This window comes from Triturus cristatus, chromosome 5_2 (genome assembly GCF_964204655.1).
Source record: "Triturus cristatus chromosome 5_2, aTriCri1.1, whole genome shotgun sequence".
Lineage (NCBI taxonomy): Eukaryota > Metazoa > Chordata > Amphibia > Caudata > Salamandridae > Triturus > Triturus cristatus.
Genome location: NC_140588.1, coordinates 577,893,551 through 577,914,654, shown reverse-complemented (window position 1 = coordinate 577,914,654; position 21,104 = coordinate 577,893,551). Strand labels below are relative to the sequence as shown.

The window sequence follows — 21,104 nt, the reverse complement described above, 5'->3', positions numbered from 1 at the left end:
GGGGTAGGGCCCTGTCCCCTACGCGGTCCCGAATATTAAAGTACGACAAAGATCCCTCTAAGATGTAGACGTGCGTAATTTGTCCACGCAGCTCAGCTTTTTTTAATCAAAGGTCCTTAAAAAGGCACCCCGACCTATAGACGAAAGCAGAGGAAAGGGGCTGGGTCCCCTGTGTCCCAGGTTGCTTTGCTCCCATTGCCCTCAGCCACCTTCATGCGCACGCAGTCCCCCACCCAGTCAGGTGCTCTATGTGGGCGTAAAGTGCAGTACCAGCTCATCACAAAGGTAAATTGCTGGAAAACCCGGCTGCGATGTATACATCTACTTTGGAGCACTCTTCTCCCTTGCACTCTTGAATCGGTCATTCGCAATGTATTCTTCCAGCAAGCTGAATAACGAGGTAGGTGTGAGAAGGTGTACCAGCTGTCTTTGAGCTATCAGCGGCCACTAGGTGTCCCTCTTGTGATTTCCCGGGGATCCCGATTGTACAGGAATTCGTCGGTTCAGTAGCACGGGGGAGGGGATGGCCTGTGCTTGGAAGTGACAAACAGTCTGGTGGAATCATGAGTGTTTTTTCAAGTTCTGATTCATATTCGCTGTAGAATAAAATATGCTTTCAGCCCCCATGAGCTTTGTCACTAGGAGAGCAGTGTAGGAACTTTTGCTGTATGGCTGTGGGTTCCCTGGTGGTCTAGTGGTTAGGATTTGGCGCTCTCACCGCCGCGGCCCGGGTTCGATTCCCGGTCAGGGAACAGTCCTTCTTCTGCCCTTGAATGCTTTTCCTTCCCGCAGGTCAGGGCTTCTCAAAATGAATTTGCTTTTCTGACAAACAGTTTGCCTAGCATCCCGCAATCTGGCTCCTAATTTGATTTTCGCAAGGTTCCCTTTGAGTTGCTTTCCTCGGCGGGAGGAAAATCTCTTGTGCAAGGCTCTTGAGGAAGTGAGATTCTGTATTCCGAGGTGCGCTTCTTTTCGTAGGCTTCTGACCACATGTTGTGCGGCAGGAAGTCATCTTTGACAGGGCCGCAGGCTTTGTCTCCAAATGGCATCCCGGACCCACTGCAACCCACCTTTTTGCTGAAACGGAAGTCTGGTTCAGGGTAAGAAAAAGCTGAGCTGCACGTACCGAAAGCAGCAGAGCCCAGCGGCGGAGAGGGTGTGGCCAGGGCTGTCTGATTTGCATAGTGACCAGTGGCATCTTGGGAATGTACAGGCTTTGGAGCTTAACGGGTGCTGCAGGGGTCTGCCTGGCCGGAGAAATGCCTGTCTGGCGCTCCCCTCAGGACACACGTGTCTTCCGTTCGAGCATGGAGGGTGAGGGACATGGGTCACCCTCATATACAGGGGTGTGGGCATGGGCAGGATGGGGCGTGGGGGACCCGTCAGGGCATTGCCCGTTTGGAAGCCCGTTCGGAAGGCAAGAGGAGGCGGAGGCGGAGGCGGGAATCTCTGCTCAATTTTTTCCCGAGGCCTGGGGACAAGCCTTTGCACATTTGATCCAGCCGGGCCTGCATCAGCAGATCCTGCTCCGATGGCAAGGGAGAGCCTGCAGGTGTAAATCAAAGAAAGGGGAGAAATCCGCAAGAGGCGGGTTAACAAATTCCAGTGGCAGGCCCATGTTCCCCAGGAAGCAAGTACTTCCTCCTGCTCCCTTCAGTGGGAAAAGACATAGGAGGTGTATTTCTCTAAGCAGGGGCTCTGCGTAGGTGGCACTGCATTGCTTTGGGAAGCATCCATGCTAAGTGCAGAGTAGCAGCAGACCCCACAGCTGAGACGTGAATTGGGACTGTTAAGGAAGGGCACTGGGAGGGTGAGGAGGGCAGAGGAAAATGCTTTACAAAAGCATCTGCAAGTTCCTACACACCCGCTGAAAACCCATACCAGGGATGGGGCTCGAACCCATGCGGACAACTGTCCATTGGATCTTAAGTCCAACGCCTTAACCACTCGGCCACCCTGGTGAGACCCTAGGCCCTGCCTTACTCAGCTCCCTTTTCATGCTGGCTGCTCCAGCGCAGGCTGTCCAGCAAGAGGTGATTGCAGAGTAAAAAGGCTTTTGCAGGAGGATAAAGGTAATTGCTTATGACAAACACACTGTGTGACACCTAACTTTTCCCCACTCGTACTTTATGGGCAATCTATACAGTGGAGTTAGCTTAGTCACAATAAGGAAGTGAGCAAGGCAGGCTCACAAGAGCATCTCCTCCCTGGTGGTCTAGTGGCTAGGATTTGGCGCTTTCACCGCCGCGGCCCGGGTTCGATTCCCGGTCAGGGAAGATCCCTCTAAGACGTAGACGTGCGTAATTTGTCCACGCAGCTCAGCTTTTTTTAATCGAAGGTCCTTAAAAAGGCACCCCGACCTATAGACGAAAGCAGAGGAAAGGGGCTGGGTCCCCTGTGTCCCAGGTTGCTTTGCTCCCATTGCCCTCAGCCACCTTCATGCGCACGCAGTCCCCCACCCAGTCAGGTGCTCTATGTGGGCGTAAAGTGCAGTACCAGCTCATCAGAAAGGTAAATTGCTGGAAAACCCGGCTGCGATGTATACATCTACTTTGGAGCACTCTTCTCCCTTGCACTCTTGAATCGGTCATTCGCAATGTATTCTTCCAGCAAGCTGAATAACGAGGTAGGTGTGAGAAGGTGTACCAGCTGTCTTTGAGCTATCAGCGGCCACTAGGTGTCCCTCTTGTGATTTCCCGGGGATCCCGATTGTACAGGAATTCGTCGGTTCAGTAGCACGGGGGAGGGGATGGCCTGTGCTTGGAAGTGACAAACAGTCTGGTGGAATCATGAGTGTTTTTTCAAGTTCTGATTCATATTCGCTGTAGAATAAAATATGCTTTCAGCCCCCATGAGCTTTGTCACTAGGAGAGCAGTGTAGGAACTTTTGCTGTATGGCTGTGGGTTCCCTGGTGGTCTAGTGGTTAGGATTTGGCGCTCTCACCGCCGCGGCCCGGGTTCGATTCCCGGTCAGGGAACAGTCCTTCTTCTGCCCTTGAATGCTTTTCCTTCCCGCAGGTCAGGGCTTCTCAAAATGAATTTGCTTTTCTGACAAACAGTTTGCCTAGCATCCCGCAATCTGGCTCCTAATTTGATTTTCGCAAGGTTCCCTTTGAGTTGCTTTCCTCGGCGGGAGGAAAATCTCTTGTGCAAGGCTCTTGAGGAAGTGAGATTCTGTATTCCGAGGTGCGCTTCTTTTCGTAGGCTTCTGACCACATGTTGTGCGGCAGGAAGTCATCTTTGACAGGGCCGCAGGCTTTGTCTCCAAATGGCATCCCGGACCCACTGCAACCCACCTTTTTGCTGAAACGGAAGTCTGGTTCAGGGTAAGAAAAAGCTGAGCTGCACGTACCGAAAGCAGCAGAGCCCAGCGGCGGAGAGGGTGTGGCCAGGGCTGTCTGATTTGCATAGTGACCAGTGGCATCTTGGGAATGTACAGGCTTTGGAGCTTAACGGGTGCTGCAGGGGTCTGCCTGGCCGGAGAAATGCCTGTCTGGCGCTCCCCTCAGGACACACGTGTCTTCCGTTCGAGCATGGAGGGTGAGGGACATGGGTCACCCTCATATACAGGGGTGTGGGCATGGGCAGGATGGGGCGTGGGGGACCCGTCAGGGCATTGCCCGTTTGGAAGCCCGTTCGGAAGGCAAGAGGAGGCGGAGGCGGAGGCGGGAATCTCTGCTCAATTTTTTCCCGAGGCCTGGGGACAAGCCTTTGCACATTTGATCCAGCCGGGCCTGCATCAGCAGATCCTGCTCCGATGGCAAGGGAGAGCCTGCAGGTGTAAATCAAAGAAAGGGGAGAAATCCGCAAGAGGCGGGTTAACAAATTCCAGTGGCAGGCCCATGTTCCCCAGGAAGCAAGTACTTCCTCCTGCTCCCTTCAGTGGGAAAAGACATAGGAGGTGTATTTCTCTAAGCAGGGGCTCTGCGTAGGTGGCACTGCATTGCTTTGGGAAGCATCCATGCTAAGTGCAGAGTAGCAGCAGACCCCACAGCTGAGACGTGAATTGGGACTGTTAAGGAAGGGCACTGGGAGGGTGAGGAGGGCAGAGGAAAATGCTTTACAAAAGCATCTGCAAGTTCCTACACACCCGCTGAAAACCCATACCAGGGATGGGGCTCGAACCCATGCGGACAACTGTCCATTGGATCTTAAGTCCAACGCCTTAACCACTCGGCCACCCTGGTGAGACCCTAGGCCCTGCCTTACTCAGCTCCCTTTTCATGCTGGCTGCTCCAGCGCAGGCTGTCCAGCAAGAGGTGATTGCAGAGTAAAAAGGCTTTTGCAGGAGGATAAAGGTAATTGCTTATGACAAACACGCTGTGTGACACCTAACTTTTCCCCACTCGTACTTTATGGGCAATCTATACAGTGGAGTTAGCTTAGTCACAATAAGGAAGTGAGCAAGGCAGGCTCACAAGAGCATCTCCTCCCTGGTGGTCTAGTGGCTAGGATTTGGCGCTTTCACCGCCGCGGCCCGGGTTCGATTCCCGGTCAGGGAAGATCCCTCTAAGACGTAGACGTGCGTAATTTGTCCACGCAGCTCAGCTTTTTTTAATCGAAGGTCCTTAAAAAGGCACCCCGACCTATAGACGAAAGCAGAGGAAAGGGGCTGGGTCCCCTGTGTCCCAGGTTGCTTTGCTCCAATTGCCCTCAGCCACCTTCATGCGCACGCAGTCCCCCACCCAGTCAGGTGCTCTATGTGGGCGTAAAGTGCAGTACCAGCTCATCAGAAAGGTAAATTGCTGGAAAACCCGGCTGCGATGTATACATCTACTTTGGAGCACTCTTCTCCCTTGCACTCTTGAATCGGTCATTCGCAATGTATTCTTCCAGCAAGCTGAATAACGAGGTAGGTGTGAGAAGGTGTACCAGCTGTCTTTGAGCTATCAGCGGCCACTAGGTGTCCCTCTTGTGATTTCCCGGGGATCCCGATTGTACAGGAATTCGTCGGTTCAGTAGCACGGGGGAGGGGATGGCCTGTGCTTGGAAGTGACAAACAGTCTGGTGGAATCATGAGTGTTTTTTCAAGTTCTGATTCATATTCGCTGTAGAATAAAATATGCTTTCAGCCCCCATGAGCTTTGTCACTAGGAGAGCAGTGTAGGAACTTTTGCTGTATGGCTGTGGGTTCCCTGGTGGTCTAGTGGTTAGGATTTGGCGCTCTCACCGCCGCGGCCCGGGTTCGATTCCCGGTCAGGGAACAGTCCTTCTTCTGCCCTTGAATGCTTTTCCTTCCCGCAGGTCAGGGCTTCTCAAAATGAATTTGCTTTTCTGACAAACAGTTTGCCTAGCATCCCGCAATCTGGCTCCTAATTTGATTTTCGCAAGGTTCCCTTTGAGTTGCTTTCCTCGGCGGGAGGAAAATCTCTTGTGCAAGGCTCTTGAGGAAGTGAGATTCTGTATTCCGAGGTGCGCTTCTTTTCGTAGGCTTCTGACCACATGTTGTGCGGCAGGAAGTCATCTTTGACAGGGCCGCAGGCTTTGTCTCCAAATGGCATCCCGGACCCACTGCAACCCACCTTTTTGCTGAAACGGAAGTCTGGTTCAGGGTAAGAAAAAGCTGAGCTGCACGTACCGAAAGCAGCAGAGCCCAGCGGCGGAGAGGGTGTGGCCAGTGCTGTCTGATTTGCATAGTGACCAGTGGCATCTTGGGAATGTACAGGCTTTGGAGCTTAACGGGTGCTGCAGGGGTCTGCCTGGCCGGAGAAATGCCTGTCTGGCGCTCCCCTCAGGACACACGTGTCTTCCGTTCGAGCATGGAGGGTGAGGGACATGGGTCACCCTCATATACAGGGGTGTGGGCATGGGCAGGATGGGGCGTGGGGGACCCGTCAGGGCATTGCCCCTTTGGAAGCCCGTTCGGAAGGCAAGAGGAGGCGGAGGCGGGAATCTCTGCTCAATTTTTTCCCGAGGCCTGGGGACAAGCCTTTGCACATTTGATCCAGCCGGGCCTGCATCAGCAGATCCTGCTCCGATGGCAAGGGAGAGCCTGCAGGTGTAAATCAAAGAAAGGGGAGAAATCCGCAAGAGGCGGGTTAACAAATTCCAGTGGCAGGCCCATGTTCCCCAGGAAGCAAGTACTTCCTCCTGCTCCCTTCAGTGGGAAAAGACATAGGAGGTGTATTTCTCTAAGCAGGGGCTCTGCGTAGGTGGCACTGCATTGCTTTGGGAAGCATCCATGCTAAGTGCAGAGTAGCAGCAGACCCCACAGCTGAGACGTGAATTGGGACTGTTAAGGAAGGGCACTGGGAGGGTGAGGAGGGCAGAGGAAAATGCTTTACAAAAGCATCTGCAAGTTCCTACACACCCGCTGAAAACCCATACCAGGGATGGGGCTCGAACCCATGCGGACAACTGTCCATTGGATCTTAAGTCCAACGCCTTAACCACTCGGCCACCCTGGTGAGACCCTAGGCCCTGCCTTACTCAGCTCCCTTTTCATGCTGGCTGCTCCAGCGCAGGCTGTCCAGCAAGAGGTGATTGCAGAGTAAAAAGGCTTTTGCAGGAGGATAAAGGTAATTGCTTATGACAAACACACTGTGTGACACCTAACTTTTCCCCACTCGTACTTTATGGGCAATCTATTCAGTGGAGTTAGCTTAGTCACAATAAGGAAGTGAGCAAGGCAGGCTCACAAGAGCATCTCCTCCCTGGTGGTCTAGTGGCTAGGATTTGGCGCTTTCACCGCCGCGGCCCGGGTTCGATTCCCGGTCAGGGAAGATCCCTCTAAGACGTAGACGTGCGTAATTTGTCCACGCAGCTCAGCTTTTTTTAATCGAAGGTCCTTAAAAAGGCACCCCGACCTATAGACGAAAGCAGAGGAAAGGGGCTGGGTCCCCTGTGTCCCAGGTTGCTTTGCTCCCATTGCCCTCAGCCACCTTCATGCGCACGCAGTCCCCCACCCAGTCAGGTGCTCTATGTGGGCGTAAAGTGCAGTACCAGCTCATCAGAAAGGTAAATTGCTGGAAAACCCGGCTGCGATGTATACATCTACTTTGGAGCACTCTTCTCCCTTGCACTCTTGAATCGGTCATTCGCAATGTATTCTTCCAGCAAGCTGAATAACGAGGTAGGTGTGAGAAGGTGTACCAGCTGTCTTTGAGCTATCAGCGGCCACTAGGTGTCCCTCTTGTGATTTCCCGGGGATCCCGATTGTACAGGAATTCGTCGGTTCAGTAGCACGGGGGAGGGGATGGCCTGTGCTTGGAAGTGACAAACAGTCTGGTGGAATCATGAGTGTTTTTTCAAGTTCTGATTCATATTCGCTGTAGAATAAAATATGCTTTCAGCCCCCATGAGCTTTGTCACTAGGAGAGCAGTGTAGGAACTTTTGCTGTATGGCTGTGGGTTCCCTGGTGGTCTAGTGGTTAGGATTTGGCGCTCTCACCGCCGCGGCCCGGGTTCGATTCCCGGTCAGGGAACAGTCCTTCTTCTGCCCTTGAATGCTTTTCCTTCCCGCAGGTCAGGGCTTCTCAAAATGAATTTGCTTTTCTGACAAACAGTTTGCCTAGCATCCCGCAATCTGGCTCCTAATTTGATTTTCGCAAGGTTCCCTTTGAGTTGCTTTCCTCGGCGGGAGGAAAATCTCTTGTGCAAGGCTCTTGAGGAAGTGAGATTCTGTATTCCGAGGTGCGCTTCTTTTCGTAGGCTTCTGACCACATGTTGTGCGGCAGGAAGTCATCTTTGACAGGGCCGCAGGCTTTGTCTCCAAATGGCATCCCGGACCCACTGCAACCCACCTTTTTGCTGAAACGGAAGTCTGGTTCAGGGTAAGAAAAAGCTGAGCTGCACGTACCGAAAGCAGCAGAGCCCAGCGGCGGAGAGGGTGTGGCCAGGGCTGTCTGATTTGCATAGTGACCAGTGGCATCTTGGGAATGTACAGGCTTTGGAGCTTAACGGGTGCTGCAGGGGTCTGCCTGGCCGGAGAAATGCCTGTCTGGCGCTCCCCTCAGGACACACGTGTCTTCCGTTCGAGCATGGAGGGTGAGGGACATGGGTCACCCTCATATACAGGGGTGTGGGCATGGGCAGGATGGGGCGTGGGGGACCCGTCAGGGCATTGCCCGTTTGGAAGCCCGTTCGGAAGGCAAGAGGAGGCGGAGGCGGAGGCGGGAATCTCTGCTCAATTTTTTCCCGAGGCCTGGGGACAAGCCTTTGCACATTTGATCCAGCCGGGCCTGCATCAGCAGATCCTGCTCCGATGGCAAGGGAGAGCCTGCAGGTGTAAATCAAAGAAAGGGGAGAAATCCGCAAGAGGCGGGTTAACAAATTCCAGTGGCAGGCCCATGTTCCCCAGGAAGCAAGTACTTCCTCCTGCTCCCTTCAGTGGGAAAAGACATAGGAGGTGTATTTCTCTAAGCAGGGGCTCTGCGTAGGTGGCACTGCATTGCTTTGGGAAGCATCCATGCTAAGTGCAGAGTAGCAGCAGACCCCACAGCTGAGACGTGAATTGGGACTGTTAAGGAAGGGCACTGGGAGGGTGAGGAGGGCAGAGGAAAATGCTTTACAAAAGCATCTGCAAGTTCCTACACACCCGCTGAAAACCCATACCAGGGATGGGGCTCGAACCCATGCGGACAACTGTCCATTGGATCTTAAGTCCAACGCCTTAACCACTCGGCCACCCTGGTGAGACCCTAGGCCCTGCCTTACTCAGCTCCCTTTTCATGCTGGCTGCTCCAGCGCAGGCTGTCCAGCAAGAGGTGATTGCAGAGTAAAAAGGCTTTTGCAGGAGGATAAAGGTAATTGCTTATGACAAACACGCTGTGTGACACCTAACTTTTCCCCACTCGTACTTTATGGGCAATCTATACAGTGGAGTTAGCTTAGTCACAATAAGGAAGTGAGCAAGGCAGGCTCACAAGAGCATCTCCTCCCTGGTGGTCTAGTGGCTAGGATTTGGCGCTTTCACCGCCGCGGCCCGGGTTCGATTCCCGGTCAGGGAAGATCCCTCTAAGACGTAGACGTGCGTAATTTGTCCACGCAGCTCAGCTTTTTTTAATCGAAGGTCCTTAAAAAGGCACCCCGACCTATAGACGAAAGCAGAGGAAAGGGGCTGGGTCCCCTGTGTCCCAGGTTGCTTTGCTCCCATTGCCCTCAGCCACCTTCATGCGCACGCAGTCCCCCACCCAGTCAGGTGCTCTATGTGGGCGTAAAGTGCAGTACCAGCTCATCAGAAAGGTAAATTGCTGGAAAACCCGGCTGCGATGTATACATCTACTTTGGAGCACTCTTCTCCCTTGCACTCTTGAATCGGTCATTCGCAATGTATTCTTCCAGCAAGCTGAATAACGAGGTAGGTGTGAGAAGGTGTACCAGCTGTCTTTGAGCTATCAGCGGCCACTAGGTGTCCCTCTTGTGATTTCCCGGGGATCCCGATTGTACAGGAATTCGTCGGTTCAGTAGCACGGGGGAGGGGATGGCCTGTGCTTGGAAGTGACAAACAGTCTGGTGGAATCATGAGTGTTTTTTCAAGTTCTGATTCATATTCGCTGTAGAATAAAATATGCTTTCAGCCCCCATGAGCTTTGTCACTAGGAGAGCAGTGTAGGAACTTTTGCTGTATGGCTGTGGGTTCCCTGGTGGTCTAGTGGTTAGGATTTGGCGCTCTCACCGCCGCGGCCTGGGTTCGATTCCCGGTCAGGGAACAGTCCTTCTTCTGCCCTTGAATGCTTTTCCTTCCCGCAGGTCAGGGCTTCTCAAAATGAATTTGCTTTTCTGACAAACAGTTTGCCTAGCATCCCGCAATCTGGCTCCTAATTTGATTTTCGCAAGGTTCCCTTTGAGTTGCTTTCCTCGGCGGGAGGAAAATCTCTTGTGCAAGGCTCTTGAGGAAGTGAGATTCTGTATTCCGAGGTGCGCTTCTTTTCGTAGGCTTCTGACCACATGTTGTGCGGCAGGAAGTCATCTTTGACAGGGCCGCAGGCTTTGTCTCCAAATGGCATCCCGGACCCACTGCAACCCACCTTTTTGCTGAAACGGAAGTCTGGTTCAGGGTAAGAAAAAGCTGAGCTGCACGTACCGAAAGCAGCAGAGCCCAGCGGCGGAGAGGGTGTGGCCAGGGCTGTCTGATTTGCATAGTGACCAGTGGCATCTTGGGAATGTACAGGCTTTGGAGCTTAACGGGTGCTGCAGGGGTCTGCCTGGCCGGAGAAATGCCTGTCTGGCGCTCCCCTCAGGACACACGTGTCTTCCGTTCGAGCATGGAGGGTGAGGGACATGGGTCACCCTCATATACAGGGGTGTGGGCATGGGCAGGATGGGGCGTGGGGGACCCGTCAGGGCATTGCCCGTTTGGAAGCCCGTTCGGAAGGCAAGAGGAGGCGGAGGCGGAGGCGGGAATCTCTGCTCAATTTTTTCCCGAGGCCTGGGGACAAGCCTTTGCACATTTGATCCAGCCGGGCCTGCATCAGCAGATCCTGCTCCGATGGCAAGGGAGAGCCTGCAGGTGTAAATCAAAGAAAGGGGAGAAATCCGCAAGAGGCGGGTTAACAAATTCCAGTGGCAGGCCCATGTTCCCCAGGAAGCAAGTACTTCCTCCTGCTCCCTTCAGTGGGAAAAGACATAGGAGGTGTATTTCTCTAAGCAGGGGCTCTGCGTAGGTGGCACTGCATTGCTTTGGGAAGCATCCATGCTAAGTGCAGAGTAGCAGCAGACCCCACAGCTGAGACGTGAATTGGGACTGTTAAGGAAGGGCACTGGGAGGGTGAGGAGGGCAGAGGAAAATGCTTTACAAAAGCATCTGCAAGTTCCTACACACCCGCTGAAAACCCATACCAGGGATGGGGCTCGAACCCATGCGGACAACTGTCCATTGGATCTTAAGTCCAACGCCTTAACCACTCGGCCACCCTGGTGAGACCCTAGGCCCTGCCTTACTCAGCTCCCTTTTCATGCTGGCTGCTCCAGCGCAGGCTGTCCAGCAAGAGGTGATTGCAGAGTAAAAAGGCTTTTGCAGGAGGATAAAGGTAATTGCTTATGACAAACACACTGTGTGACACCTAACTTTTCCCCACTCGTACTTTATGGGCAATCTATACAGTGGAGTTAGCTTAGTCACAATAAGGAAGTGAGCAAGGCAGGCTCACAAGAGCATCTCCTCCCTGGTGGTCTAGTGGCTAGGATTTGGCGCTTTCACTGCCGCGGCCCGGGTTCGATTCCCGGTCAGGGAAGATCCCTCTAAGACGTAGACGTGCGTAATTTGTCCACGCAGCTCAGCTTTTTTTAATCGAAGGTCCTTAAAAAGGCACCCCGACCTATAGACGAAAGCAGAGGAAAGGGGCTGGGTCCCCTGTGTCCCAGGTTGCTTTGCTCCCATTGCCCTCAGCCACCTTCATGCGCACGCAGTCCCCCACCCAGTCAGGTGCTCTATGTGGGCGTAAAGTGCAGTACCAGCTCATCAGAAAGGTAAATTGCTGGAAAACCCGGCTGCGATGTATACATCTACTTTGGAGCACTCTTCTCCCTTGCACTCTTGAATCGGTCATTCGCAATGTATTCTTCCAGCAAGCTGAATAACGAGGTAGGTGTGAGAAGGTGTACCAGCTGTCTTTGAGCTATCAGCGGCCACTAGGTGTCCCTCTTGTGATTTCCCGGGGATCCCGATTGTACAGGAATTCGTCGGTTCAGTAGCACGGGGGAGGGGATGGCCTGTGCTTGGAAGTGACAAACAGTCTGGTGGAATCATGAGTGTTTTTTCAAGTTCTGATTCATATTCGCTGTAGAATAAAATATGCTTTCAGCCCCCATGAGCTTTGTCACTAGGAGAGCAGTGTAGGAACTTTTGCAGTATGGCTGTGGGTTCCCTGGTGGTCTAGTGGTTAGGATTCGGCGCTCTCACCGCCGCGGCCTGGGTTCGATTCCCGGTCAGGGAACAGTCCTTCTTCTGCCCTTGAATGCTTTTCCTTCCCGCAGGTCAGGGCTTCTCAAAATGAATTTGCTTTTCTGACAAACAGTTTGCCTAGCATCCCGCAATCTGGCTCCTAATTTGATTTTCGCAAGGTTCCCTTTGAGTTGCTTTCCTCGGCGGGAGGAAAATCTCTTGTGCAAGGCTCTTGAGGAAGTGAGATTCTGTATTCCGAGGTGCGCTTCTTTTCGTAGGCTTCTGACCACATGTTGTGCGGCAGGAAGTCATCTTTGACAGGGCCGCAGGCTTTGTCTCCAAATGGCATCCCGGACCCACTGCAACCCACCTTTTTGCTGAAACGGAAGTCTGGTTCAGGGTAAGAAAAAGCTGAGCTGCACGTACCGAAAGCAGCAGAGCCCAGCGGCGGAGAGGGTGTGGCCAGGGCTGTCTGATTTGCATAGTGACCAGTGGCATCTTGGGAATGTACAGGCTTTGGAGCTTAACGGGTGCTGCAGGGGTCTGCCTGGCCGGAGAAATGCCTGTCTGGCGCTCCCCTCAGGACACACGTGTCTTCCGTTCGAGCATGGAGGGTGAGGGACATGGGTCACCCTCATATACAGGGGTGTGGGCATGGGCAGGATGGGGCGTGGGGGACCCGTCAGGGCATTGCCCCTTTGGAAGCCCGTTCGGAAGGCAAGAGGAGGCGGAGGCGGGAATCTCTGCTCAATTTTTTCCCGAGGCCTGGGGACAAGCCTTTGCACATTTGATCCAGCCGGGCCTGCATCAGCAGATCCTGCTCCGATGGCAAGGGAGAGCCTGCAGGTGTAAATCAAAGAAAGGGGAGAAATCCGCAAGAGGCGGGTTAACAAATTCCAGTGGCAGGCCCATGTTCCCCAGGAAGCAAGTACTTCCTCCTGCTGCCTTCAGTGGGAAAAGACATAGGAGGTGTATTTCTCTAAGCAGGGGCTCTGCGTAGGTGGCACTGCATTGCTTTGGGAAGCATCCATGCTAAGTGCAGAGTAGCAGCAGACCCCACAGCTGAGACGTGAATTGGGACTGTTAAGGAAGGGCACTGGGAGGGTGAGGAGGGCAGAGGAAAATGCTTTACAAAAGCATCTGCAAGTTCCTACACACCCGCTGAAAACCCATACCAGGGATGGGGCTCGAACCCATGCGGACAACTGTCCATTGGATCTTAAGTCCAACGCCTTAACCACTCGGCCACCCTGGTGAGAACCTAGGCCCTGCCTTACTCAGCTCCCTTTTCATGCTGGCTGCTCCAGCGCAGGCTGTCCAGCAAGAGGTGATTGCAGAGTAAAAAGGCTTTTGCAGGAGGATAAAGGTAATTGCTTATGACAAACACACTGTGTGACACCTAACTTTTCCCCACTCGTACTTTATGGGCAATCTATACAGTGGAGTTAGCTTAGTCACAATAAGGAAGTGAGCAAGGCAGGCTCACAAGAGCATCTCCTCCCTGGTGGTCTAGTGGCTAGGATTTGGCGCTTTCACCGCCGCGGCCCGGGTTCGATTCCCGGTCAGGGAAGATCCCTCTAAGACGTAGACGTGCGTAATTTGTCCACGCAGCTCAGCTTTTTTTAATCGAAGGTCCTTAAAAAGGCACCCCGACCTATAGACGAAAGCAGAGGAAAGGGGCTGGGTCCCCTGTGTCCCAGGTTGCTTTGCTCCCATTGCCCTCAGCCACCTTCATGCGCACGCAGTCCCCCACCCAGTCAGGTGCTCTATGTGGGCGTAAAGTGCAGTACCAGCTCATCAGAAAGGTAAATTGCTGGAAAACCCGGCTGCGATGTATACATCTACTTTGGAGCACTCTTCTCCCTTGCACTCTTGAATCGGTCATTCGCAATGTATTCTTCCAGCAAGCTGAATAACGAGGTAGGTGTGAGAAGGTGTACCAGCTGTCTTTGAGCTATCAGCGGCCACTAGGTGTCCCTCTTGTGATTTCCCGGGGATCCCGATTGTACAGGAAATCGTCGGTTCAGTAGCACGGGGGAGGGGATGGCCTGTGCTTGGAAGTGACAAACAGTCTGGTGGAATCATGAGTGTTTTTTCAAGTTCTGATTCATATTCGCTGTAGAATAAAATATGCTTTCAGCCCCCATGAGCTTTGTCACTAGGAGAGCAGTGTAGGAACTTTTGCTGTATGGCTGTGGGTTCCCTGGTGGTCTAGTGGTTAGGATTTGGCGCTCTCACCGCCGCGGCCCGGGTTCGATTCCCGGTCAGGGAACAGTCTTTCTTCTGCCCTTGAATGCTTTTCCTTCCCGCAGGTCAGGGCTTCTCAAAATGAATTTGCTTTTCTGACAAACAGTTTGCCTAGCATCCCGCAATCTGGCTCCTAATTTGATTTTCGCAAGGTTCCCTTTGAGTTGCTTTCCTCGGCGGGAGGAAAATCTCTTGTGCAAGGCTCTTGAGGAAGTGAGATTCTGTATTCCGAGGTGCGCTTCTTTTCGTAGGCTTCTGACCACATGTTGTGCGGCAGGAAGTCATCTTTGACAGGGCCGCAGGCTTTGTCTCCAAATGGCATCCCGGACCCACTGCAACCCACCTTTTTGCTGAAACGGAAGTCTGGTTCAGGGTAAGAAAAAGCTGAGCTGCACGTACCGAAAGCAGCAGAGCCCAGCGGCGGAGAGGGTGTGGCCAGGGCTGTCTGATTTGCATAGTGACCAGTGGCATCTTGGGAATGTACAGGCTTTGGAGCTTAACGGGTGCTGCAGGGGTCTGCCTGGCCGGAGAAATGCCTGTCTGGCGCTCCCCTCAGGACACACGTGTCTTCCGTTCGAGCATGGAGGGTGAGGGACATGGGTCACCCTCATATACAGGGGTGTGGGCATGGGCAGGATGGGGCGTGGGGGACCCGTCAGGGCATTGCCCGTTTGGAAGCCCGTTCGGAAGGCAAGAGGAGGCGGAGGCGGAGGCGGGAATCTCTGCTCAATTTTTTCCCGAGGCCTGGGGACAAGCCTTTGCACATTTGATCCAGCCGGGCCTGCATCAGCAGATCCTGCTCCGATGGCAAGGGAGAGCCTGCAGGTGTAAATCAAAGAAAGGGGAGAAATCCGCAAGAGGCGGGTTAACAAATTCCAGTGGCAGGCCCATGTTCCCCAGGAAGCAAGTACTTCCTCCTGCTCCCTTCAGTGGGAAAAGACATAGGAGGTGTATTTCTCTAAGCAGGGGCTCTGCGTAGGTGGCACTGCATTGCTTTGGGAAGCATCCATGCTAAGTGCAGAGTAGCAGCAGACCCCACAGCTGAGACGTGAATTGGGACTGTTAAGGAAGGGCACTGGGAGGGTGAGGAGGGCAGAGGAAAATGCTTTACAAAAGCATCTGCAAGTTCCTACACACCCGCTGAAAACCCATACCAGGGATGGGGCTCGAACCCATGCGGACAACTGTCCATTGGATCTTAAGTCCAACGCCTTAACCACTCGGCCACCCTGGTGAGACCCTAGGCCCTGCCTTACTCAGCTCCCTTTTCATGCTGGCTGCTCCAGCGCAGGCTGTCCAGCAAGAGGTGATTGCAGAGTAAAAAGGCTTTTGCAGGAGGATAAAGGTAATTGCTTATGACAAACACGCTGTGTGACACCTAACTTTTCCCCACTCGTACTTTATGGGCAATCTATACAGTGGAGTTAGCTTAGTCACAATAAGGAAGTGAGCAAGGCAGGCTCACAAGAGCATCTCCTCCCTGGTGGTCTAGTGGCTAGGATTTGGCGCTTTCACCGCCGCAGCCCGGGTTCGATTCCCGGTCAGGGAAGATCCCTCTAAGACGTAGACGTGCGTAATTTGTCCACGCAGCTCAGCTTTTTTTAATCGAAGGTCCTTAAAAAGGCACCCCGACCTATAGACGAAAGCAGAGGAAAGGGGCTGGGTCCCCTGTGTCCCAGGTTGCTTTGCTCCCATTGCCCTCAGCCACCTTCATGCGCACGCAGTCCCCCACCCAGTCAGGTGCTCTATGTGGGCGTAAAGTGCAGTACCAGCTCATCAGAAAGGTAAATTGCTGGAAAACCCGGCTGCGATGTATACATCTACTTTGGAGCACTCTTCTCCCTTGCACTCTTGAATCGGTCATTCGCAATGTATTCTTCCAGCAAGCTGAATAACGAGGTAGGTGTGAGAAGGTGTACCAGCTGTCTTTGAGCTATCAGCGGCCACTAGGTGTCCCTCTTGTGATTTCCCGGGGATCCCGATTGTACAGGAATTCGTCGGTTCAGTAGCACGGGGGAGGGGATGGCCTGTGCTTGGAAGTGACAAACAGTCTGGTGGAATCATGAGTGTTTTTTCAAGTTCTGATTCATATTCGCTGTAGAATAAAATATGCTTTCAGCCCCCATGAGCTTTGTCACTAGGAGAGCAGTGTAGGAACTTTTGCAGTATGGCTGTGGGTTCCCTGGTGGTCTAGTGGTTAGGATTCGGCGCTCTCACCGCCGCGGCCTGGGTTCGATTCCCGGTCAGGGAACAGTCCTTCTTCTGCCCTTGAATGCTTTTCCTTCCCGCAGGTCAGGGCTTCTCAAAATGAATTTGCTTTTCTGACAAACAGTTTGCCTAGCATCCCGCAATCTGGCTCCTAATTTGATTTTCGCAAGGTTCCCTTTGAGTTGCTTTCCTCGGCGGGAGGAAAATCTCTTGTGCAAGGCTCTTGAGGAAGTGAGATTCTGTATTCCGAGGTGCGCTTCTTTTCGTAGGCTTCTGACCACATGTTGTGCGGCAGGAAGTCATCTTTGACAGGGCCGCAGGCTTTGTCTCCAAATGGCATCCCGGACCCACTGCAACCCACCTTTTTGCTGAAACGGAAGTCTGGTTCAGGGTAAGAAAAAGCTGAGCTGCACGTACCGAAAGCAGCAGAGCCCAGCGGCGGAGAGGGTGTGGCCAGGGCTGTCTGATTTGCATAGTGACCAGTGGCATCTTGGGAATGTACAGGCTTTGGAGCTTAACGGGTGCTGCAGGGGTCTGCCTGGCCGGAGAAATGCCTGTCTGGCGCTCCCCTCAGGACACACGTGTCTTCCGTTCGAGCATGGAGGGTGAGGGACATGGGTCACCCTCATATACAGGGGTGTGGGCATGGGCAGGATGGGGCGTGGGGGACCCGTCAGGGCATTGCCCCTTTGGAAGCCCGTTCGGAAGGCAAGAGGAGGCGGAGGCGGGAATCTCTGCTCAATTTTTTCCCGAGGCCTGGGGACAAGCCTTTGCACATTTGATCCAGCCGGGCCTGCATCAGCAGATCCTGCTCCGATGGCAAGGGAGAGCCTGCAGGTGTAAATCAAAGAAAGGGGAGAAATCCGCAAGAGGCGGGTTAACAAATTCCAGTGGCAGGCCCATGTTCCCCAGGAAGCAAGTACTTCCTCCTGCTGCCTTCAGTGGGAAAAGACATAGGAGGTGTATTTCTCTAAGCAGGGGCTCTGCGTAGGTGGCACTGCATTGCTTTGGGAAGCATCCATGCTAAGTGCAGAGTAGCAGCAGACCCCACAGCTGAGACGTGAATTGGGACTGTTAAGGAAGGGCACTGGGAGGGTGAGGAGGGCAGAGGAAAATGCTTTACAAAAGCATCTGCAAGTTCCTACACACCCGCTGAAAACCCATACCAGGGATGGGGCTCGAACCCATGCGGACAACTGTCCATTGGATCTTAAGTCCAACGCCTTAACCACTCGGCCACCCTGGTGAGAACCTAGGCCCTGCCTTACTCAGCTCCCTTTTCATGCTGGCTGCTCCAGCGCAGGCTGTCCAGCAAGAGGTGATTGCAGAGTAAAAAGGCTTTTGCAGGAGGATAAAGGTAATTGCTTATGACAAACACACTGTGTGACACCTAACTTTTCCCCACTCGTACTTTATGGGCAATCTATACAGTGGAGTTAGCTTAGTCACAATAAGGAAGTGAGCAAGGCAGGCTCACAAGAGCATCTCCTCCCTGGTGGTCTAGTGGCTAGGATTTGGCGCTTTCACCGCCGCGGCCCGGGTTCGATTCCCGGTCAGGGAAGATCCCTCTAAGACGTAGACGTGCGTAATTTGTCCACGCAGCTCAGCTTTTTTTAATCGAAGGTCCTTAAAAAGGCACCCCGACCTATAGACGAAAGCAGAGGAAAGGGGCTGGGTCCCCTGTGTCCCAGGTTGCTTTGCTCCCATTGCCCTCAGCCACCTTCATGCGCACGCAGTCCCCCACCCAGTCAGGTGCTCTATGTGGGCGTAAAGTGCAGTACCAGCTCATCAGAAAGGTAAATTGCTGGAAAACCCGGCTGCGATGTATACATCTACTTTGGAGCACTCTTCTCCCTTGCACTCTTGAATCGGTCATTCGCAATGTATTCTTCCAGCAAGCTGAATAACGAGGTAGGTGTGAGAAGGTGTACCAGCTGTCTTTGAGCTATCAGCGGCCACTAGGTGTCCCTCTTGTGATTTCCCGGGGATCCCGATTGTACAGGAAATCGTCGGTTCAGTAGCACGGGGGAGGGGATGGCCTGTGCTTGGAAGTGACAAACAGTCTGGTGGAATCATGAGTGTTTTTTCAAGTTCTGATTCATATTCGCTGTAGAATAAAATATGCTTTCAGCCCCCATGAGCTTTGTCACTAGGAGAGCAGTGTAGGAACTTTTGCTGTATGGCTGTGGGTTCCCTGGTGGTCTAGTGGTTAGGATTTGGCGCTCTCACCGCCGCGGCCCGGGTTCGATTCCCGGTCAGGGAACAGTCCTTCTTCTGCCCTTGAATGCTTTTCCTTCCCGCAGGTCAGGGCTTCTCAAAATGAATTTGCTTTTCTGACAAACAGTTTGCCTAGCATCCCGCAATCTGGCTCCTAATTTGATTTTCGCAAGGTTCCCTTTGAGTTGCTTTCCTCGGCGGGAGGAAAATCTCTTGTGCAAGGCTCTTGAGGAAGTGAGATTCTGTATTCCGAGGTGCGCTTCTTTTCGTAGGCTTCTGACCACATGTTGTGCGGCAGGAAGTCATCTTTGACAGGGCCGCAGGCTTTGTCTCCAAATGGCATCCCGGACCCACTGCAACCCACCTTTTTGCTGAAACGGAAGTCTGGTTCAGGGTAAGAAAAAGCTGAGCTGCACGTACCGAAAGCAGCAGAGCCCAGCGGCGGAGAGGGTGTGGCCAGGGCTGTCTGATTTGCATAGTGACCAGTGGCATCTTGGGAATGTACAGGCTTTGGAGCTTAACGGGTGCTGCAGGGGTCTGCCTGGCCGGAGAAATGCCTGTCTGGCGCTCCCCTCAGGACACACGTGTCTTCCGTTCGAGCATGGAGGGTGAGGGACATGGGTCACCCTCATATACAGGGGTGTGGGCATGGGCAGGATGGGGCGTGGGGGACCCGTCAGGGCATTGCCCGTTTGGAAGCCCGTTCGGAAGGCAAGAGGAGGCGGAGGCGGAGGCGGGAATCTCTGCTCAATTTTTTCCCGAGGCCTGGGGACAAGCCTTTGCACATTTGATCCAGCCGGGCCTGCATCAGCAGATCCTGCTCCGATGGCAAGGGAGAGCCTGCAGGTGTAAATCAAAGAAAGGGGAGAAATCCGCAAGAGGCGGGTTAACAAATTCCAGTGGCAGGCCCATGTTCCCCAGGAAGCAAGTACTTCCTCCTGCTCCCTTCAGTGGGAAAAGACATAGGAGGTGTATTTCTCTAAGCAGGGGCTCTGCGTAGGTGGCACTGCATTGCTTTGGGAAGCATCCATGCTAAGTGCAGAGTAGCAGCAGACCCCACAGCTGAGACGTGAATTGGGACTGTTAAGGAAGGGCACTGGGAGGGTGAGGAGGGCAGAGGAAAATGCTTTACAAAAGCATCTGCAAGTTCCTACACACCCGCTGAAAACCCATACCAGGGATGGGGCTCGAACCCATGCGGACAACTGTCCATTGGATCTTAAGTCCAACGCCTTAACCACTCGGCCACCCTGGTGAGACCCTAGGCCCTGCCTTACTCAGCTCCCTTTTCATGCTGGCTGCTCCAGCGCAGGCTGTCCAGCAAGAGGTGATTGCAGAGTAAAAAGGCTTTTGCAGGAGGATAAAGGTAATTGCTTATGACAAACACGCTGTGTGACACCTAACTTTTCCCCACTCGTACTTTATGGGCAATCTATACAGTGGAGTTAGCTTAGTCACAATAAGGAAGTGAGCAAGGCAGGCTCACAAGAGCATCTCCTCCCTGGTGGTCTAGTGGCTAGGATTTGGCGCTTTCACCGCCGCAGCCCGGGTTCGATTCCCGGTCAGGGAAGATCCCTCTAAGACGTAGACGTGCGTAATTTGTCCACGCAGCTCAGCTTTTTTTAATCGAAGGTCCTTAAAAAGGCACCCCGACCTATAGACGAAAGCAGAGGAAAGGGGCTGGGTCCCCTGTGTCCCAGGTTGCTTTGCTCCCATTGCCCTCAGCCACCTTCATGCGCACGCAGTCCCCCACCCAGTCAGGTGCTCTATGTGGGCGTAAAGTGCAGTACCAGCTCATCAGAAAGGTAAATTGCTGGAAAACCCGGCTGCGATGTATACATCTACTTTGGAGCACTCTTCTCCCTTGCACTCTTGAATCGGTCATTCGCAATGTATTCTTCCAGCAAGCTGAATAACGAGGTAGGTGTGAGAAGGTGTACCAGCTGTCTTTGAGCTATCAGCGGCCACTAGGTGTCCCTCTTGTGATTTCCCGGGGATCCCGATTGTACAGGAATTCGTCGGTTCAGTAGCACGGGGGAGGGGATGGCCTGTGCTTGGAAGTGACAAACAGTCTGGTGGAATCATGAGTGTTTTTTCAAGTTCTGATTCATATTCGCTGTAGAATAAAATATGCTTTCAGCCCCCATGAGCTTTGTCACTAGGAGAGCAGTGTAGGAACTTTTGCAGTATGGCTGTGGGTTCCCTGGTGGTCTAGTGGTTAGGATTCGGCGCTCTCACCGCCGCGGCCTGGGTTCGATTCCCGGTCAGGGAACAGTCCTTCTTCTGCCCTTGAATGCTTTTCCTTCCCGCAGGTCAGGGCTTCTCAAAATGAATTTGCTTTTCTGACAAACAGTTTGCCTAGCATCCCGCAATCTGGCTCCTAATTTGATTTTCGCAAGGTTCCCTTTGAGTTGCTTTCCTCGGCGGGAGGAAAATCTCTTGTGCAAGGCTCTTGAGGAAGTGAGATTCTGTATTCCGAGGTGCGCTTCTTTTCGTAGGCTTCTGACCACATGTTGTGCGGCAGGAAGTCATCTTTGACAGGGCCGCAGGCTTTGTCTCCAAATGGCATCCCGGACCCACTGCAACCCACCTTTTTGCTGAAACGGAA

At 53.2% G+C, this 21,104-nt stretch overlaps 15 non-coding genes across 15 annotated transcripts; 6 read left to right on the top strand and 9 right to left on the bottom strand.

The window, feature by feature from the left end:
* Positions 1-680: 680 nt before the first annotated feature.
* TRNAE-CUC (transfer RNA glutamic acid (anticodon CUC)) lies at positions 681-752 on the top strand. The gene has a single exon. It is a non-coding gene; the product is annotated as a tRNA-Glu (tRNA).
* Positions 753-1,878: 1,126 nt separating this feature from the next.
* Positions 1,879-1,961, bottom strand: TRNAL-UAA (transfer RNA leucine (anticodon UAA)). Its single transcript has one exon. It is a non-coding gene; the product is annotated as a tRNA-Leu (tRNA).
* A 945-nt stretch (positions 1,962-2,906) lies between these two features.
* TRNAE-CUC (transfer RNA glutamic acid (anticodon CUC)) lies at positions 2,907-2,978 on the top strand. The gene has a single exon. It is a non-coding gene; the product is annotated as a tRNA-Glu (tRNA).
* Positions 2,979-4,104: 1,126 nt separating this feature from the next.
* TRNAL-UAA (transfer RNA leucine (anticodon UAA)) lies at positions 4,105-4,187 on the bottom strand. Its single transcript has one exon. It is a non-coding gene; the product is annotated as a tRNA-Leu (tRNA).
* A 945-nt stretch (positions 4,188-5,132) lies between these two features.
* TRNAE-CUC (transfer RNA glutamic acid (anticodon CUC)) lies at positions 5,133-5,204 on the top strand. Its single transcript has one exon. It is a non-coding gene; the product is annotated as a tRNA-Glu (tRNA).
* A 1,120-nt stretch (positions 5,205-6,324) lies between these two features.
* TRNAL-UAA (transfer RNA leucine (anticodon UAA)) lies at positions 6,325-6,407 on the bottom strand. Its single transcript has one exon. It is a non-coding gene; the product is annotated as a tRNA-Leu (tRNA).
* Positions 6,408-7,352: 945 nt separating this feature from the next.
* TRNAE-CUC (transfer RNA glutamic acid (anticodon CUC)) lies at positions 7,353-7,424 on the top strand. Its single transcript has one exon. It is a non-coding gene; the product is annotated as a tRNA-Glu (tRNA).
* A 1,126-nt stretch (positions 7,425-8,550) lies between these two features.
* On the bottom strand, positions 8,551-8,633 carry TRNAL-UAA (transfer RNA leucine (anticodon UAA)). Its single transcript has one exon. It is a non-coding gene; the product is annotated as a tRNA-Leu (tRNA).
* Positions 8,634-10,776: 2,143 nt separating this feature from the next.
* On the bottom strand, positions 10,777-10,859 carry TRNAL-UAA (transfer RNA leucine (anticodon UAA)). Its single transcript has one exon. It is a non-coding gene; the product is annotated as a tRNA-Leu (tRNA).
* Positions 10,860-12,996: 2,137 nt separating this feature from the next.
* On the bottom strand, positions 12,997-13,079 carry TRNAL-UAA (transfer RNA leucine (anticodon UAA)). The gene has a single exon. It is a non-coding gene; the product is annotated as a tRNA-Leu (tRNA).
* A 945-nt stretch (positions 13,080-14,024) lies between these two features.
* TRNAE-CUC (transfer RNA glutamic acid (anticodon CUC)) lies at positions 14,025-14,096 on the top strand. The gene has a single exon. It is a non-coding gene; the product is annotated as a tRNA-Glu (tRNA).
* A 1,126-nt stretch (positions 14,097-15,222) lies between these two features.
* On the bottom strand, positions 15,223-15,305 carry TRNAL-UAA (transfer RNA leucine (anticodon UAA)). The gene has a single exon. It is a non-coding gene; the product is annotated as a tRNA-Leu (tRNA).
* A 2,137-nt stretch (positions 15,306-17,442) lies between these two features.
* Positions 17,443-17,525, bottom strand: TRNAL-UAA (transfer RNA leucine (anticodon UAA)). Its single transcript has one exon. It is a non-coding gene; the product is annotated as a tRNA-Leu (tRNA).
* Positions 17,526-18,470: 945 nt separating this feature from the next.
* Positions 18,471-18,542, top strand: TRNAE-CUC (transfer RNA glutamic acid (anticodon CUC)). Its single transcript has one exon. It is a non-coding gene; the product is annotated as a tRNA-Glu (tRNA).
* A 1,126-nt stretch (positions 18,543-19,668) lies between these two features.
* TRNAL-UAA (transfer RNA leucine (anticodon UAA)) lies at positions 19,669-19,751 on the bottom strand. Its single transcript has one exon. It is a non-coding gene; the product is annotated as a tRNA-Leu (tRNA).
* Positions 19,752-21,104: the final 1,353 nt, after the last annotated feature.